We start from the raw sequence: 18,640 nt of genomic DNA on the forward strand, positions 1-18,640 counted from the left end.
TGGCATTGTGTCAAAGCTGGACTAAAATAAAAAAATAATACTTCTCCAGTTACCCCTGCCTCCATCTACTAGGCCAGTAACTCTGCCAAATGAAGAAATTAGATTGGTTTGGCATGATTTGCTCTTGAAAAATCCATGTTGGCTATTACTTATCACCCAATTATCCTCTAGGTGTCCCAGTATCTTTCACATTAGGGTCTATAATTCCCTAGGTCATCTTTGTTTCCCCTTTTAAAGATGGGCACTATGTTTGCCCTTCTACAGCTCTCTAGGACCTCCAGTCCTCCATGAGTTCTTGAAGATAATCACCAACAGTTCTGAGGGCTTGGCTACAGTTGGAGTTGTGCAGTGCTGGGAGTTACAGCTGTCTTCGTACAGCTGTGTAGGGACAGCGCTGCAGTGTGGCCACACTGACAGCTACCAGCGCTGCAGTGTGGCCACATTTGCAGCATTTGCAGCGCTGTTGGGAGTGGTGCATTGTGGGCAGCTATCCCACAGAGCACCTCGTCCCATTTTGGCGCCGTGGGTTGTGGGAAGGGGATGGAAGGGTGCGGGTCATTCTGCTTCCTGTCCCAACGCCCAGTGATGCAACGCTTCACATCCCATCAGTCACTGTTTTTCCATCCACATTTGGCACCATCGTGAGTCTCCCAACAGTTTGTGTGCGCAGCGCGATTTCTGTGGGAAATGGAGACAGAGCTGCTGTGGACTTTGCTGATGAGTGTCGCCAGCACATCACATTTGGCAGTTGAGCTACTCCTTCAGCTCCAAAGTGACAGTGAGTAGTCCGACGATAATATCGAGTCGCCTGACGCTTGTGACACTAAATTGCTTGTGGCAGTAATGGACATGCTCAGCATCGTGAAACGCCGCTTTTGGGCTTGGGAAACAAACACTGAGTGGTGGGATCACATCATCATGGAAGTCTGGGATGACGAGCAGTGGCTGCAGAACTTTCGGATGAGAAAAGCTACTTTCATGGGACTGTGTGAGGAGCTCTCCCCCACCCTGCGGTGCAAGGACATGAGATTGAGAGCTGCCCTGCCAGTGGAGAAGCAGGTAGCTATTGCAATCTGGAATCTGGCAACTCCAGACAGCTACCGGTCGGTCGGGAACCAGTTTGGAGTGGGAAAGTCGACCGTTGGAATCGTGTTGATGCAAGTTTGCAGGGCCATTAATCGCATCCTGCTAAGAAGAAACGTGACTCTGGGGAACGTGCAGGACATTGTGGATGGCTTTGCACAAATGGGTTTCCCTAACTGTGGAGGGGCGATAGATGGGACGCATATTCCTATTCTGGCACCACCCCACCTAGCATCCGAGTACATTAATCGGAAGGGGTATTTCTCTATGGTTCTCCAGGCGCTTGTGGATCACCGTGGGCGTTTCATTGACATTTACACAGGCTGGCCTGTAAAGGTGCATGATGCACACATCTTTCGGAACAGTGGCCTGTTCAGGAAGCTGCAGGCCGGGTCTTTTTTCCCAGACCGGAAGATCACAGTAGGGGACGTTGAAATGCCCATTGTGATCCTTGGAGACCCCGCTTACCCGTTAATGCCTTGGCTCATGAAACTGTATACAGGGAAGCTTGACAGGAGCAAGGACCAGTTCAACTACAGGCTGAGCCGGTGCCGAATGACTGTGGAGTGTGCTTTTGGCCATTTAAAAGGGCGCTGGCGTTCTCTTTATGGGAAGCTAGACTTGGGGGAAAGCAGCATCCCTGCAGTTATATCCACGTGCTGTACCCTCCATAATATTTGTGAAGGGAAGGGTGAAACATTCAGTCAGGAATGGACCTCCGAGGTTCAACGCCTGGAGGCTGAATTTGCACAGCCAGAGAGCAGGGCTACTAGAGAGGCCCAGCACAGGGCTACAAGGATTAGGGATGCTTTGAGGGAGGAATTTGAGGCTGAAAGCCAACAGTAATGTTTGGTGCCTTGCATGGGAGTGAAGTGCAATGGTTACAAAGATTTGCAGTGCCTGTTTTTTCCTTGGGGTACGGTATCTTTCACTTTCTGCAATAATAAAAACTGTTTTAAAAGCCAAGAAATCATTTATTGAAAAGAAAGTAAGTAAAAGGGCAGGGGGGTAGGGTGGTGAACTGTACAGTCAGAGGTTTGAATATGTCCTGCCTGGAGTGCTGTGCAATGACTGCTGCACTTCAGGATGAAAATGCTGCATGGTGATGGGGGTTGAGTGCAGAAGGTAAGGGTCGCAGTTCTCAGGGCTGGTGGGTGAATGTACAGGTGTTGGGGGCAGCTGGTGGTGGTAAGAACCTGGATGCTGGAGAAGGGGGTTTTGAGCTGACATTGGGGCACAAGGGAGAGAGCTTTGTGACGGGGGCGGGAAGCACGGTAGTGCTCTGCCTGCATGGCTACGAGTGACTGGATACAGTCCGTTTGGTGTGCCAGGAGGCTTATCAGCTGCTTTGTGCTTTTCTTCTTGGCCAATACCTTTCTCCTGCTTTCTCTTTCCCTGCAGTGCTGCATTTTCTCTCTCCAGTCCTGCAGCTTCTTACTCTCTCTCTGGCAGACTGATTCATAACTGCTTTCACCATATCTTCTTTGCTTTTTCGTGGCTTTTTCCTCAGGTTTTGTAGCTTTTCAGCAGTTTGTGATAAGGCCAGTCCATTTCTAGCAGTAGTCAAGGACACTTATTAGAAAAAAGACAAAAGTTGAAACATTTAACAGAAAGGCAGCATTTTGTATAATCACAGTGAAGGAGTTCACAGTCTCACTTTAGCATAATTTCCACATTCCAAACACAGCACAGAGAGCCCACAGCAGCGAAGACATGGTGAGTAAGGGGTAACGAGTGCAGGAGTTAATTAATCCTGGAAGCCATCTCGCTGCCGCGGCTCACCTGGGAAGGGGAACTGATTGGTTCAGGGCTGCACTGGGGTTTCTATGCGTTGGGGAAAGCAGAGAGCTGCGGGGGGATCTGCACTGAACACTATCCCTACATTTTCCACAGGCGTTAATCCTGGAAGATATCTCACTGCTGCGGGTTACCTGGGAAGCAAGGGAGGGTCTTCTACAGCAATATGGATTCCGCCCTGGCCCCTTTGCAGCTTGCCTGTGTGCAGCAATGATCCCCCCACCCCTCGCAGCACAGTGGCGCGGACGCGTTAGCCTGACTGGGACAAGGATCACAGTGGCTCTCCCTATAAACTTGCGCAAGCTATTGCCCACGCTCTGGCAGAAACTTTTGAAGAGATTACCGAGGCCGATTACCACGACGTGATAGACCACATCAATGGGCTATTCCACATCTAGGCATGCATGCATGCATGCAGCCAAAAAACCCCCTCCTCTCCGTAAACATTTCCATCCTGAAAATAAAAGCTGCTTACTGGGAACCCGCTCCTCTGCTTCTTCTTCACCAACAAGTTCCAGCTGCTGCAACTGGCTAGCCTCCTCCTGGCTTGAGAAGAGCTCCTGGCTGCATGCCTCCTGGGACTCCGGAGTGTCTCCCCCCACCCCAGTACCCTCACTCTCGGTTTCCTCCCCCGCCCCACCTCCCTCTCCTCTCCCTGCTCTGAACTGTCCATCGTGGTCCTCGGATTGGCAGTGGGCTCACCCACAAGTATCGCGTCCAGCTCCTTGTAAAAATGGCAGGTCGTGGGGGCAGCATCTGAGCGGCGGTTTCCCTCGCGGGCTTTGCAATAGGCACTCCACAGCTCCTTTACTTTAACCCTGCACTGCACCGCGTCCCGGTCATGGCCCCTTTCCATCATGGCCTTTGATATCTTCCCATAGGTATCGTAATTCCTGCGGCTGGAGCGCAGCTGTGACTGCATAGCTTCCTCCCCCCAAACACTGATGAGGTCCATCAATTCGCCATTGCTCCATGCTGGGGCTCGTTTGGAGCATGGAGGCATGGTCACTGATAGATTGCACTCCACACCTGGCTGAGCAAACAGGAAGGGGATTTTTAAAATTCCCGGGGCATTTAAAGGGCGGGTCACCTGAGGCCAGGGCAGTAGAGTGTGAACTGATGAGCAGAGTGGCTGAACAGGTATTCTGGGATACCTCCTAATACCTTGGAGGTCAATTACAGTGCTTTTGGTGGCCACATTTGACGAGCAGCGCTGCATCACCAGCGCTGCAATCTTTATACCCCAAGCAGACCAGGTGTGTCATAAACAGATAGCTAAGGGTTAATGTCTCTTTCACCTGAAGCACCTGACCAGAGGACCAATCAGGAAACCGGATTTTTTCAACTCTGGGTGGAGGGAAGTTAGTGTCTGGGTCTTTTGTCTGTCTGCCTGCTTTCTCTGAGCTTTGGAGAAGTAGTTTCTACTTTCTAGTCTTCTGTTTCTAAGTGTAAGGACAAAAAGATCAGATAGTAAGTTATATGGTTTCTTTTCTTTGGTATTTGCATGAATATAAGTGCTGGAGTGCTTTGATTTGTATTCTTTTTGAATAAGGCTGTTTATTCAATATTCTTTTAAGCAATTGACCCTGTATTGTATCATCTTAATACAGAGAGACCATTTGTATGTATTTTTCTTTCTTTTTATATAAAGCTTTCTTTTAAGACCTGTTGGAGTTTTTTCTTTACTTCAGGGAAATTGAGTCTGTACTCACCAGGGAATTGGTGGGAGGAAAAAATCAGGGGAGATCTGTGTGTTGGATTTGCTAGCCTGATTTTGCATTCCCTCTGGGGGAATAGGAAAGTGCTTTTGGTTTCCAGGATTGGGAACGGAGAGGGGGAGTCACTCTGTGTAGTTTCACAGAGCTTCTGTCTGTGTATCTCTCCAGGAGCACCTGGAGGGGGGAAGGGAAAAAGGATTATTTCCCTTTGTTGTGAGACTCAAGGGATTTGGGTCTTGGGGTCCCCAGGGAAGGTTTTTCAGCGGGACCAGAGTGCCCCAAAACACTCTAATTTTTTGGGTGGTGGCAGCAAGTACCAGGTCCAAGCTGGTAACTAAGCTTGGAGGTTTTCATGCTAACCTCCATATTTTGGACGCTAAGGTCCAAATCTGGGACTAAGGTTATGATATGGTGGCAGCGGTGGGATAGACAGAATCCAGAAGCCAGTGGAAATATTTTATTTTTTCTTTTCTCTGCTAGGGGCTTTTTAGCAGAGAGAAACAGTTTGGTTTTAAAAGGGAACCAGAGAGAATTTTTTTTTCCGCTCTCTCTGGCAGTTTGTGGCTTGCATCCTAAGCAAGAAACCATTAAGGTGTTATTAAGAGTCTTTTGTCATGCAATAGCACTCCCATTGAGAGTCATTACCAGCACTATATGCATGCAAATAAAGTGGTTTTTCAGGTTTACTTAACAGTGAAGCTTAGCTAAAGGCACTGTTGCTAGGCAGACTTCAGGAGGCAACAGAGAACCTGCAGTTCAGAAGATAAACACCGGAGGGCACCCCAACACAAGAAAACAGGAACCATGACTTCTAAGGCAAAAATTGAGGCCGAAGAACAAATCAAAGAAGCTGAACACAGGCGAGAGATGGAAAAACACAAACAGGAACTAGAAATAAAACAAAAAGAGATGGAGCTGAAAGAAAAGGAAGAAAGCATCAAACTGGCAGCCTTCCAAAGAGAACAGGCAGCCAAAGAGGCAGCACACAAAAGAAAACTAGAAGAAGAAGAGGTGGCCCACCGAAGGAAACAAGCAGAAGAAGAGTTGGCCCACCGCCGAGAAATGGAAAAACAACAAAAAGAGAATGAAGAGAAGGAAAAACAGAGAAAACATGAACTGGAGTTGGCAAAAGCTGGGCTGCATGTGCCAGCCAACCCTAACAACCCGGCGCCAATTATTGCTCCACAGCACAGGAAATTTCCCACCTACAAGGCAGGTGATGACACCGAGGCCTTCTTGGAAAATTTTGAAAGAGCCTGTCTTGGGTACAACATCCCCGAAGACCAGTACATGGTAGAATTGAGGTCACAGCTCAGTGGACCTTTAGCAGAGGTGGCAGCTGAAATGCCTAAGCAGCAAATGAATGACTATAAACTTTTTCAAACCAAGGCCAGATACCGAATGGGGATAACCCCAGATCATGCCCGTCGGCGCTTCAGAACCCAAAAGTGGAAACCAGAGGTGTCATTTCCCAAACACGCCTACTATATTGCAAAAAACTATGAGGCCTGGATAACAGGAAACAACGTTCAAACCTTGGAAGAACTGCACCTCCTCATACAAATGGAGCAGTTCTTGGATGGTGTTCCTGAAGACATCACACGGTACATACAAGATGGAAATCCCAAAGATATCGCTGAGGCGGGGGAAATTGGAGCCAAATGGATGAAACTGGCAGAAAGCAAGAAAGCTACTGTCAAGGGGAACGATTACCCCAGGGGGCACACAGACCATAAACCCTACAACCGAGAACAGCCAAAGACCCCACATACCACCCAAGTAAAGCCACAGACACCCTACCCTTCCACCTCACCAGTCTCCAGTAACTCACCTCGGCCCAGTGACCCATCAAATGGAAGATGCTTTAAGTGTAATGAACTGGGACATATCAAGGCCAACTGTCCAAAGAACACCATGCAAGTGCAATTCATTACACCACCATCACACCAAAGATCCCCAGGCCCGGATGCCTCTCAAATACCCTTGGAGCAAAGGGAAAATTTGAGAGTGGGCGGAAAGAAGGTTACTGCGTGGAGAGACACGGGGACACAAGTGTCAGCTATCCACCAATCCTTCGTTGACCCCAAATTCATCAACCCAAAGGCCAAAGTTACATTTACCCCTTCATGTCACAAGCTGTAGACTTGCCTACAGCTCAACTGCCTGTCCAATACAAAGGCTGGTCAGGAATGTGGACTTTTGCAGTCTATGACAATTATCCTATCCCCATGCTACTGGGGGAAGACTTGGCCAACCAGGTGAGGCGGGCCAAGAGAGTGGGAATGGTTACACGTAGCCAAACCAGGCAAGCTTCCAGACCCATTCCTGTTCCTGAACCGTCCACAGACACCCCGTCTGGGTTACCAGAGACCCAGACAGAGGTAGTGGACCCAGATTCCACGCCAACCACTGAAACAGCCACAGCACCTCCAGTCCCAGGCCCGGAACTGGAACAGCAACCAGCACCAGCAAGTGCAACCACATCTTCAAACTCAACGCCAGAGGGCGCCAGCGAGCCACAACTGGCAGAAGCCAAAGACAGCCATACCCAAAAGGCTCAGCCAGAGCCTGAAATACCCTCAGGTGCACCAGCGGAGAGCGGTTCACCAGCAACGAAAACAAACTCATCACCTACATCGCTTCCAGAGGGACCAAGTCCACAGTCTGAGGAAGAACTGATGACCCCAGCCTCAAGGGAACAGTTCCAGGCTGAGCAGGAAGCGGATAACAGCCTTCAGAAAGCTTGGGCGGCGGCACGGAGCACCCCACCGCCTCTCAGCTCTTCTAATCGATCCCGGTTTGTTATAGACCAAGGACTTTTATACAAGGAAATTCTTTCTGGTGGACACCGGGAAGAATGGCAGCCGCAAAAACAGTTGGTGGTTCCAACTAAGTACCGGGGGAAGCTCTTAAGCTTAGCCCATGATCATCCCAGTGGCCATGCTGGGGTGAACAGAACCAAGGACCGGTTGGGGAAGTCCTTCCACTGGGAAGGGATGGGCAAGGACGTTGCCAAGTATGTCCGGTCTTGTGAGATATGCCAAAGAGTGGGAAAGCCCCAAGACCAGGTCAAGGCCCCTCTCCAGCCACTCCCCATAATTGAGGTCCCATTTCAGCAAGTAGCTGTGGATATTCTGGGCCCTTTCCCAAAAAAGACGCCCAGAGGAAAGCAGTACGTACTGACTTTAGTGAACTTTGCTACCCGATGGCCAGAAGCAGTAGCTCTAGGCAACACCAGGGCTAACACTGTGTGCCTGACCCTAACAGACATCTTTGCCAGGGTAGGTTGGCCCTCTGACATCCTTACAGATTCAGGGTCTAATTTCCTGGCAGGGACCATAAAAAAACTGTGGGAAACTCATGGGGTAAATCACTTGGTTGCCACCCCATACCACCATCAAACCAATGGCCTGGTGGAAAGGTTCAATGGAACTTTGGGGGCCATGTTACAAAAATTCATCAACGAATTCTCCAATAATTAAAACCTAGTGTTGCAGCAGTTGCTGTTTGCCTACAGGGCTGTACCACATCCCAGTTTAGGGTTTTCACCGTTTAAACTTGTGTATGGTCACGAGGTTAAGGGGCCATTACAGTTGGTGAAGCAGCAATGGGAGGGGTTTACGCCTTCTCCAGGAACTAACATTCTGGACTTTGTAAGCAACCTACAAAGCACCCTCCGACACTCTTTAGCCCTTGCTAGAGAGAACCTAAAGAATGCTCAAAAAGAGCAAAAGGCCTGGTATAACAAACATGCCAAAAAACGTTCCTTCAAGGTAGGAGACCAGGTTATGGTCTTGAAGGCGCAACAGGCCCATAAAATGGAAGCATCATGGGAAGGGCCATTCACGGTCCAAAAGCGCCTAAAAGCTGTAAACTACCTCATAGCATTTCCCAATTCCTCACTAAAGCCTAAAGTGTACCATGTTAATTCTCTCAAGCCTTTCTATTCCAGAAATTTACAGGTTTGTCAGTTTACAGTCCAGGGAGATGATGCTGAGTGGCCTGATGGTGTCTACTACGACGGAAAAAAAAGACGGTGGCGTGAAAAAGGTGAACCTCTCAACCACCCTGGAACGTCTGCAGCGGCAACAAATCAAGGAGCTGTGCACTAGCTTCGCCCCATTGTTCTCAGCCACCGCAGGACGGACTAAACGGGCATACCACTCCATTGATACAGGTAATGCTCACCCAATCAGAACCCCACCCTACCGGGTGTCTCCTCATGCCCAAGCTGCTATAAAACGGAAAATCCAAAACATGCTACAGATGGGTATAATCCGCTCATCTACCAGTGCATGGGCATCTCCAGTGGTTCTGGTACCCAAACCAGATGGGGAAATACGCTTTTGCGTGGACTACCGTAAGCTAAATGCTGTAACTCGTCCGGACAACTATCCAATGCCACGCACCAATGAGCTATTAAAAAAGTTGGGACGTGCCCAGTTCATCTCTACAATAGACTTAACCAAGGGGTACTGGCAAGTACCGCTAAATGAACCTGCCAAGGAAAGGTCAGCATTCGTCACCCATGCGGGGGTGTATGAATTCAATGTCCTTCCTTTCGGCCTTCAAAATGCACCCGCCACCTTCCAAAGGCTGGTAGATGGTCTACTAGCTGGACTGGGAGAATTTGCAGTTGCCTACCTCGATAATGTGGCCATTTTTTCAGACTCCTGGCCCGAACACCTACTACACCTGAAAAAGGTTTTTAAGCGCATCAGGCAGGCCGGACTAACTGTTAAGGCCAAAAAGTGTCAAATAGGCCAAAACAAAGTAACTTACCTGGGGCACCAGGTGGGTCAAGGAACCATAAACCCCCTACAGGCCAAGGTGGATGCTATCCAAAAGTGGCCTCTCCCAAGGTCAAAAAAACAGGTCCAATCCTTCTTAGGCTTGGCCGAATACTACAGGCAATTTGTACCACACTACAGCCAAATCGCTGCCCCATTGACCAACCTGACCAAAAAGACCCAGCCAAATGCCGTTAAATGGACTGATAAGTGTCAAAAGGCCTTTACCCAGCTTAAGGCGATGCTCATGTCTGACCCTGTGCTCAGGGCCCCGGACTTTGACAAGCGATTCCTAGTAACCACAAATGCATCTGAGCGTGGTATAGAAGCAGTGCTCATGCAGGAAGCAACAGATCACAACTTCCATCCTGTCGTGTTTCTCAGCAAGAAACTGTCTAAGAGGAAAAGTCACTGGTCAGTCAGTGAAAAGAAATGCTATGCCATTGTGTACGCCCTAAAAAAGCTACGCCCATATGTTTGGGAACGGCGGTTCCAGCTACAAACTAACCATGCTGCGCTAAAGTGGCTTCATACTGCCAAGGGAAACAACAAAAAACTTCTTCGTTAAAGTTTAGCTCTCCAAAATTTTAATTTTGAAATTCAACACATCACAGAAGCTTCTAATAAAGTTGCTAATGCACTCTCCCGTAAAAGTTTCCCAAAATTCAGTAGTTAAAAAGTGTTCTTAAAATGTAAAAGTCTGTTAGTTATATACTTAGTAGTATATGTAAAGGTGCATGTGTTGTAGTAATCTGTTTATTTTAAAGTTCTAAAAGGAAATCGCCGCCAGTGAGCTTCCCCACTGTCTGCAATTTGGGGGGCGTGTCATAAACAGATAGCTAAGGGTTAATGTCTCTTTCACCTGAAGCACCTGACCAGAGGACCAATCAGGAAACCGGATTTTTTCAACTCTGGGTGGAGGGAAGTTAGTGTCTGGGTCTTTTGTCTGTCTGCCTGCTTTCTCCTACTTTCTAGTCTTCTGTTTCTAAGTGTAAGGACAAAAAGATCAGATAGTAAGTTATATGGTTTCTTTTCTTTGGTATTTGCATGAATATAAGTGCTGGAGTGCTTTGATTTGTATTCTTTTTGAATAAGGCTGTTTATTCAATATTCTTTTAAACAATTGACCCTGTATTGTATCATCTTAATACAGAGAGACCATTTGTATGTATTTTTCTTTCTTTTTATATAAAGCTTTCTTTTAAGACCTGTTGGAGTTTTTTCTTTACTTCAGGGAAATTGAGTCTGTACTCACCAGGGAATTGGTGGGAGGAAAAAATCAGGGGAGATCTGTGTGTTGGATTTGCTAGCCTGATTTTGCATTCCCTCTGGGGGAATAGGAAAGTGCTTTTGGTTTCCAGGATTGGGAACGGAGAGGGGGAGTCACTCTGTGTAGTTTCACAGAGCTTGTGTCTGTGTATCTCTCCAGGAGCACCTGGAGGGGGGAAGGGAAAAAGGATTATTTCCCTTTGTTGTGAGACTCAAGGGATTTGGGTCTTGGGGTCCCCAGGGAAGGTTTTTCAGAGGGACCAGAGTGCCCCAAAACAGTCTAATTTTTTGGGTGGTGGCAGCAAGTACCAGGTCCAAGCTGGTAACTAAGCTTGAAGGTTTTCATGCTAACCCCCATATTTTGGACGCTAAGGTCCAAATCTGGGACTAAGGTTATGATAAGGTGTATAGCCAGCGCTGCAGCCAGGGAGTTGCAGCACTGGATGTGCCTTGCAGGTGTGGACGGTTACTAAGTTGCAGCACTGTAAACCCGCCACCAGCGCTGCAACTCTCCAGTGTAGCCAAGCCCTGAGAGTGCTTCTGGCTAATTCCTTATGTATCCTAGGATTAATTCCATCAGGCTGTGGTGATTTGAATACATCTAACTTATCTAAATATCCTTTAACTTGTTCTTTCCCTATTCTGACTTGTATTTTTTCTCCCTTGTTAATATTAATTATGTTACATATCTGGTCAGAATTAAGTTTTTTAGTGAAGACTGATGCAAAATAAGCATTAAACACCTCAACTGTCTTGATGTCACCCATTATTAACTCTCCTTCCTTGCTAAACTGAGTGTCTGTGTTTTCCTTCATGTTTGCCTTGCCCTTGGCCTATTTATAGACTCCCTCTTCTTATTGATTGTCTCTTGCTAGATGTGACTCATTTTGTGCCTTAGCCTTTCTGAGTTTGTCTTTACATGTTTGTTTTATTCTTTTGTACTCCTCCTTAGCAATATGTTCACGTTTGTACAAAATCCTTTTTTGTTTTCAGGTAGGGTGACCAGACAGCAAATGTGAAAAATTGGGACAATGGGTGGGAGGTAATAGGAGCCTATATAAGAAAATACCCAAAAATTGGGACTGTCCCTATAAAATCGGGACATCTGGTCACCCTATTTTCAGGTGATTAAAGAGTTCCTGATGGAGCAATATTTGCCTCTTACTGTTCTACCAATCTTTTCTTTGCATCAAGATAGTTGGCTGTTGCAACTTTAATATTGTCTCTTTAAGAAACTGCCAGCTATCCCCAACTCCTTTTTCCCCTAGATTTCCTTTCTATGGGACCATACTTACCAGTTCTGTAAGTTTGTTCAACTCCATTGTCCTAATTCTGCAGCACTGACTGCTTCTTTTCCTTCGAATCAAGCATCTGGCATTTCATGAACACTGTCACCCAAATTGCCTTCAGCCTTCAGAGTCACAGCTAACTCATTCCTTTTAGTCAGAATCAAGTCTAAAATTGCTGTCACCTGGCTACTTCTTCTGGAACAAAAAGTTGTCCCCAGTACATTCCAAGAACTTATTGGACACTTTCTGTTTGTCCACATTACTTTTCCAATACATGTCTAGGTTGTTAAAGTCCCCCATTACTACCCACTCACAGTTTGGGATATTTCTGTTTGTTCTAGAAATGCTTCATTCACCTCCTCCTGATTTGGTGGTCTATAGTAGACTTCTACCATGTTACCCTGTCCCCCCTACCCTTTTATCTTCACCCATAGGCTTTCAACTAGTCTGCCTCTTACCTTCTTCTGGACCTCAGAACAAGTCTATATAATCTTGATGTATTATACAAAACCTCCTCCCCTTTTTCCCCCTGCCTGTCCTTCCTGAACAAGCTATTCCCTTCCATACCAATGTTCCAGTCATGAGATTTATCCTGCCAAATCTCAGTGATGCCAATTAAATCATAATTTAGCATATGAACTAATATTTCCAATTCTTCCTATTTTCCTCATACTCCTTCTATTTGTGTATAGACATCTAAGATGTTGAGCAGATTCCCCCACTCATTTCACTCGTGTTGCTCCTATGACTCATAATGCTTATGGAAAGTTAGTTTCAAAGTCAGAAGCTCACATATTTGAAGAAATATAATTTTAAATTCACAAGGATGAGTACTGGAAGTGCTCATTCATAGAACAGAATGAATATATGTGACTTATCTGACCAATCAAAGTGAATCTATGCAGCATGAATATTGATTACTTGCATCAAACTGTTCAAGACTCTGAGGGGGGTTCACCTTCCTCTGCAGCCTGTCACATGGGTCACTTGCAGGTTTAAACTAGTATAAATGGTGGATTCTCTGTAACTTGAAGTCTTTAAATCATGATTTGAGGACTTAAGTAACTCAGCCACAGGTTAGGGGTCAATTATAGGAGTGGTGAGTGAGGTTCTGTGGCCTGCAATGTGCAGGAGGTCAAACTAGATTATCATGATGGTCCCTTCTGATGTTAAAGTCTATAACAAAGCCCTAGAGATTTTTAAAAAAATGCAAATAAAGAGTCAGATACCAAAATTTACATACGACAAATGAATTTGAAGAAAGCAATCTAGTCACGGATATTCTGTGATTGGAAAATTAGATTACATATATCTGATAAATTATGCTTTGAAAAAATTTCACCAAGTTTCCAACATCATAAGAACACAAGAACATCACCTTTCTTGCAAGTGACATGGTTAGCATAACAGTTCAGGAGCCCGTTTCTATGAACATCAACTGAACCTAGCTTCATAGGCTATAAATACAAATATTAGTAAACTGCTTAAGACAATGTCCAGGCATTCTCAACTTTCTAGGAACCACTTAGCAAATTGTAGGCCCTACCACAAATAAAAAAAAATAATGAGCTGACAGAGCGTATAGATTTGCTTTGCAGTATGGTGTAAAATAAATTTTTCATTGTGTTTATGGAAATAGCTGAGCTGTTCCTGCCCAGTCATTTTTTCTCTAGAGAAAACCATACAATAGACAGAAGAGGAGACTGACAGCTTCACTGTAGCAGAGAGAGTGTACAAGATACATAATGTGATCATTTTTATTGACCCACAAAGAATTTATATAACAGTTTTGAAGCCAAAATTTCTCTTCTTATTCACATGGAAAAGGGTTTTTGGGGGCTTAGTTTGTGTGAGGTCCAATTAAAAGGCATTACATTACCTAATTTTTCATTTCTACTCAAAGATCAATATGATTCCAAATAATTTCTGCACTGCAGCAGAAAAAAACAGAGGCAGAGTCTTGTGATTGATTCATGGCCAAAGAGCATTACAGATGGACCTCTCCTAAAAGTCCCATCCACAGAAGAGATGCAGGAGTCTGAGCTGTTTTACAGTCTTTATTATTATTGCCACAAAGTTACAAAGTCAGCTTTTCGGTTAGAAAAATATAATTATATTGCATTCCACAGAAATTCCCAGGAGAAACAAATGATTTTTAAAAAATCATAATTTTTTTTACTTCCCTAAAAAATGAGAACTTGTAAGTTTTTAAATTATTTTTTAAATTATTCTTCACCCCTTTGAAAAGTTCATGAAAGCACAGGGAACTTTGACACAGCATTATAAACTCAAGATGGTAGGTGCAGTGAAGTGTTTATAAGAAAAAATAACAACACAGAAAGTCTTTGTCTCTTAAAGGGAGTAGCCAGCCAAAGCAGATCAGGCCAGCTACTCTATTTCTTCGCTGATTCCATGACTCTGGGAAGCCTGAGGGTCTGACTGAGGAGCAGGAGGGTAGAATTAAGTCAAGGCTGCCAGAAACTGTGACTTTCCTGATTAGATATTTATTTTGTGATTAGATATTTTCCTTTTTGACATTCAGGATGTGTATGCATGCAAATGGCACATATTCCCTTATGTTCCTACTTCATGTTAGAAATAGATGGGCCAGATCCTCAGCTAGCGTAATTTACAGCAGCAGAGGATCTGGCTGTGACACTTGGCATGCAACCTCAGGGCCACCCAGAGGATTCAGGGGGCCTGAGGCAAAGCAGTTTGGGGGGGCCCTTCCATTGAAAAAAAGTTGCAATACTATAGAATACTGTTCTCATGGGGGCCCCTGTGGGGCCCTGGGCCTGGGGCAAATTGCCCCACTTGCCCCCTCCTCTGGGCAGCCCTGTGCAACCCAGCCTGCCCTGCGACTCTAATTGCCTCAGGTGCTGTGGTTTATATCCCTACCATCAACAGCCAACCAACTGGCTAAGATTCCCAGAATTGTGAGTTACTGTATTACCACTCAGCCTCAGCAAATGAGAGTTTTGTGGCTGCTAAGCTGTGTGACAACTCTCTGACACATCAGCTTGTCTGCCTTGCTAGAAAACTCTTCAGGACTCTGCCAGTCCAAACCTGGCCTTCCAGGTAACAAGCAGTGCACCCCAATTCCTGAGTTCCCCAAAAACATCTCTCAAGTGTCCAATCCTCACCTGGAACACTCACAGAAGTTAAGTTTGCTGTTCCTTTAAAGAGACAGTAACAGCAGTTTATTAGTTTAAAACTGGGGTTAACAATCACTCCAATTTCAATCACAGCTCTGAATTGGTTTATGGTAAAAGTAAAACAAGTTTATTTGACAAAATGACAATGGATAGCCAGTATAAGGAATAAAGATAGAAAGTGTTACAGGCAAACAAAAGCAAAAATGCACTTCTACAATTAAAATTTCATTTCAGGAAGTTACTCCTAAACTCAGTTCCCAAGGACTTCAACCCCAATGGTTGAAGGATCCAAAGCTCTGGATCCTTTAATCTCCCCAAATTCTGGATACCTATGAGATTCTCTCCCTGTTTTTTTCATAGTCCAGTAAACTTTTGCAATGTATTCTTTGAAAAGTAAGCCCAGACCAAGCTTCTCTCTCTTGCTTGGATGTGTAGATGCCATACTGTCTTCCCAAAGTTCATTGGCCCTGTTCCAAGAGGAAGAAAGGCTTCCTGTTGTTTTTTCCCTTCCTGTTGACTTCCCAGTCCCCCTGCTGATTCAGATGTAAATAGGGTTTCCACTGTTCTGATTCCACACTGGTTAGTTTACACTGGAGACAGGTAGATAGTTACCTTCCCTCTTGCTTGGGAGAACATCCACAGACTTTAAAGCATAATAGCAGTGAGTATCTGTAATTCCCCATAGAGTGTTAATACACACATTTCACAATGCTATTAATCACCAGTGTATCACTAGCTTTCATAAAAGACCTTACTAGATACACTTTTATTATACAATAATATTGTATACAATCAGGTGATTCAATTCCTTGTTATCTGAGGTTCAGACCACTCCCTAATTTCATGGCTATGTTTACCTTTTATGTACATGTACCTTCATTGACTCTGCCTGAGGGCTAGGCAGGTCAGACAAGCAAATGCACATTCCTTTGTGTAAGGCAGATTGTGCTTATGCATTGTTTGCCAAATACATTTTAAGAACATAATTCTAGCACATAGTATTACTCTTTGTACACAATCCATACATGTACCATGCAATAAAATTAATGACTAGTGAGGTATTCATTTTCAAATGATATATTATGTCACATTTTGGGTATATATAATGACAACAGTGTGTTAGGTGTAGTGAGTGTCGGGCTTGACAAGAGTTGCTGACACACAGTAGTAAACCACCAATGACCCTCTGTGTCACATTAGCCAGCTGTTTTTGAAAAATGCTGCATATGATCAACACCCTATGCTGTTCACTGTAAAATCACAACCTCTGAACTCCATAGACTAGTTGTTTTCTGTCCCCAATTTCTACTGGGTGAACAGAAGGGAGGGGAAGTCATGCAGCTATCACACTCTGGAGCTGGTTCTGCAGCATCTGGCTGTGGATTCCAAGAGCCATCCACCAGCCTGTGATCGCTGGTGCATATGGCCATCCCCACTCCCTGCCCTGCATGCGATGCACATTGGGTGCTATAATATTTGGCCATGATTCTTAGCCTGCTAGGGATCCATCAAACACTGGAGGAATCCCAAACTGAGAATATCCACCCAGTTTTTGGCCCTTTTCTGTCACCAGAGCAGCACAAAGGGACCAGGCAGGATCAGAGAATCTGATCCTATTTACATACTGAAGAGACCTCTGAGTTCTCTACATACAGTGAAACCCAGGACTGCCATTTCGTTTCTGCTTGAGAGGTTTTTAACAAACGATGTCATGTTGCTGTTTATTCTCAATTCATCATTAGCTAAATAAAACTGCCACACAAATATTGCCTTGATATTTGAATAAATCAAGACATTCTGACACACACTTGTCTATTATTATGGGTTGCTCTGAGCTGACCAGACACGTATAAAGATTTTTTTCCCCTAGACCATAAACAGCACTTTCACGGTTTGGCAAGGATAAATTGCCCCTAGTGTTTTCATTCTTTTTATCTGGTGACCACTGAGCTACAGATATAGCAAGAGACTAAAATTGTGCTGTCAGTTACATTGGTGTAAATACAGAGCAACTCCGCTGGCATTAGTCAAGATGCTCTAGGTTTTCACCAGAGTAACTGAGGGCAGAATTTGGCCCTTTGTATACAGAAGAGAAACATGAACTCACAGAACTTCAGTGGTTGCCAGTAAATATTAAGAGATGTTACTGATGATCATTCTAAAGACAAGCCAAGAGCTATAATTAGAACATAGTGAAGTAATGGAGCTATGCTAATTAACCCCAATAGAGGATGTAGCTTAACATTTTGCTATTAGCAATCTGTAGATTCTTACTAATGATGGTTCAGCATCTACTACTAACATCAATAACTAAGAATCTTCAAAATATAACTATGTTAATGTTGAACTTTCACACATCTTCTGAGCTATAGTGTCCTGGTCTTCAATGTATATTCTAGACATTCTACATGTGGAATACTCCATCAGATGAAAACTAGAGGGATATGTCTTATTCTTTTCTTTTTCATTCACAATTCATTCATTCACATTCTCTCATCATGAATGTTTACAACCGAATACATTTGTTACTGTATAGACCCTGAGACCCTCGTGGACAGTTTTGTCTGAATAAGAACATCAGGATGTGGCCCTATGAGGTAGCACTTTACTGAACAAAAAGTATGATATGTGTGTATATATAGATACATATGACTATACACACACATATGTATGTGATGTGTGTGAATATTATTTATATATTATTTATATTTATATATTATACATTTCCAATAAATCAAATAGCTAATATAACTTCCCTATGTAATATATATAAGTTGTATCAGATATTTGATTTACTGGAAACTCATAGCTAAGGAGCCAAATTCACTACTGGTGTACACATTCACAAATCCATTGAAGTTGCATCCACTTCTTCCAGTAGTGCATCTGGCCAATGTTTTAGTGACCATTCTGACCATCTAGTCTGACCTATATAACACAGAGCATGCAACATGATAGAGCAGTTGTTTAAAGTGTTTGCGATCCTTAGATGACAGCCACTATATAAGTTTGAATCATTATTATTAAAGATAAATTATGGATTAATTTGAGTGTAAGTATCTGATGTGATTTAGCAGACTAAAGGAAAGCAGTGCCAACACACTGTCAAAGCTGCTAAAGATTTAGACCTAAAGGCCCAACCATTTAAGCAAGGAAATCAGGATTGGAGTAATATCTTACTAATGAGTATGAAGATGTCCTGTGCAGCCCAGAAAGTGGTTGTCTGGGGATAGGACATTGTCAGAGCATACAGGAGATTGTGTATTCAGTATATCTCCTGTGTACCCTCCAGTAGTGGGGATTCTATGGAACGTTTTCTGTAAAATAAATTTGGCCTCTACTGGAAGAATCTCAAGGGGGCGATGGAGTTCCTCCAACTGCCTTCCTTCCTTCTAGGATAAAGCCACCTTCTGGCACAGATGTCCCAATGGATGAATTGGGAAGTGATTCAAAACACTGACTTTAACAAAAATGGTGTGGCAAAGTTCTATCAACTCTTTGAAGGTTTAGGGTCCAATCCATCACCAATTGATATCAAA

The 18,640-nt window shown here is 44.5% G+C and overlaps 2 protein-coding genes across 2 annotated transcripts in view; both read left to right on the forward strand.

Annotated features, from left to right (window-relative positions):
* Positions 1-7,747, forward strand: part of LOC127055994 (ras-associated and pleckstrin homology domains-containing protein 1-like) — a 160,269-nt gene extending 152,522 nt beyond the window's left edge. The window contains exon 2 of the mRNA XM_050963626.1: positions 7,703-7,747. The gene's annotated coding sequence lies outside the window, so the exon portion shown is untranslated. The remainder of the gene's footprint in view (positions 1-7,702) is intronic.
* The window catches only part of OLFM3 (olfactomedin 3), a 143,864-nt gene that overhangs the window by 38,371 nt on the left and 86,853 nt on the right, over positions 1-18,640 (forward strand). The gene's annotated exons all lie outside the window — the stretch shown is intronic.

This window comes from Gopherus flavomarginatus, chromosome 7 (genome assembly GCF_025201925.1).
Source record: "Gopherus flavomarginatus isolate rGopFla2 chromosome 7, rGopFla2.mat.asm, whole genome shotgun sequence".
NCBI lineage: Eukaryota > Metazoa > Chordata > Testudines > Testudinidae > Gopherus > Gopherus flavomarginatus.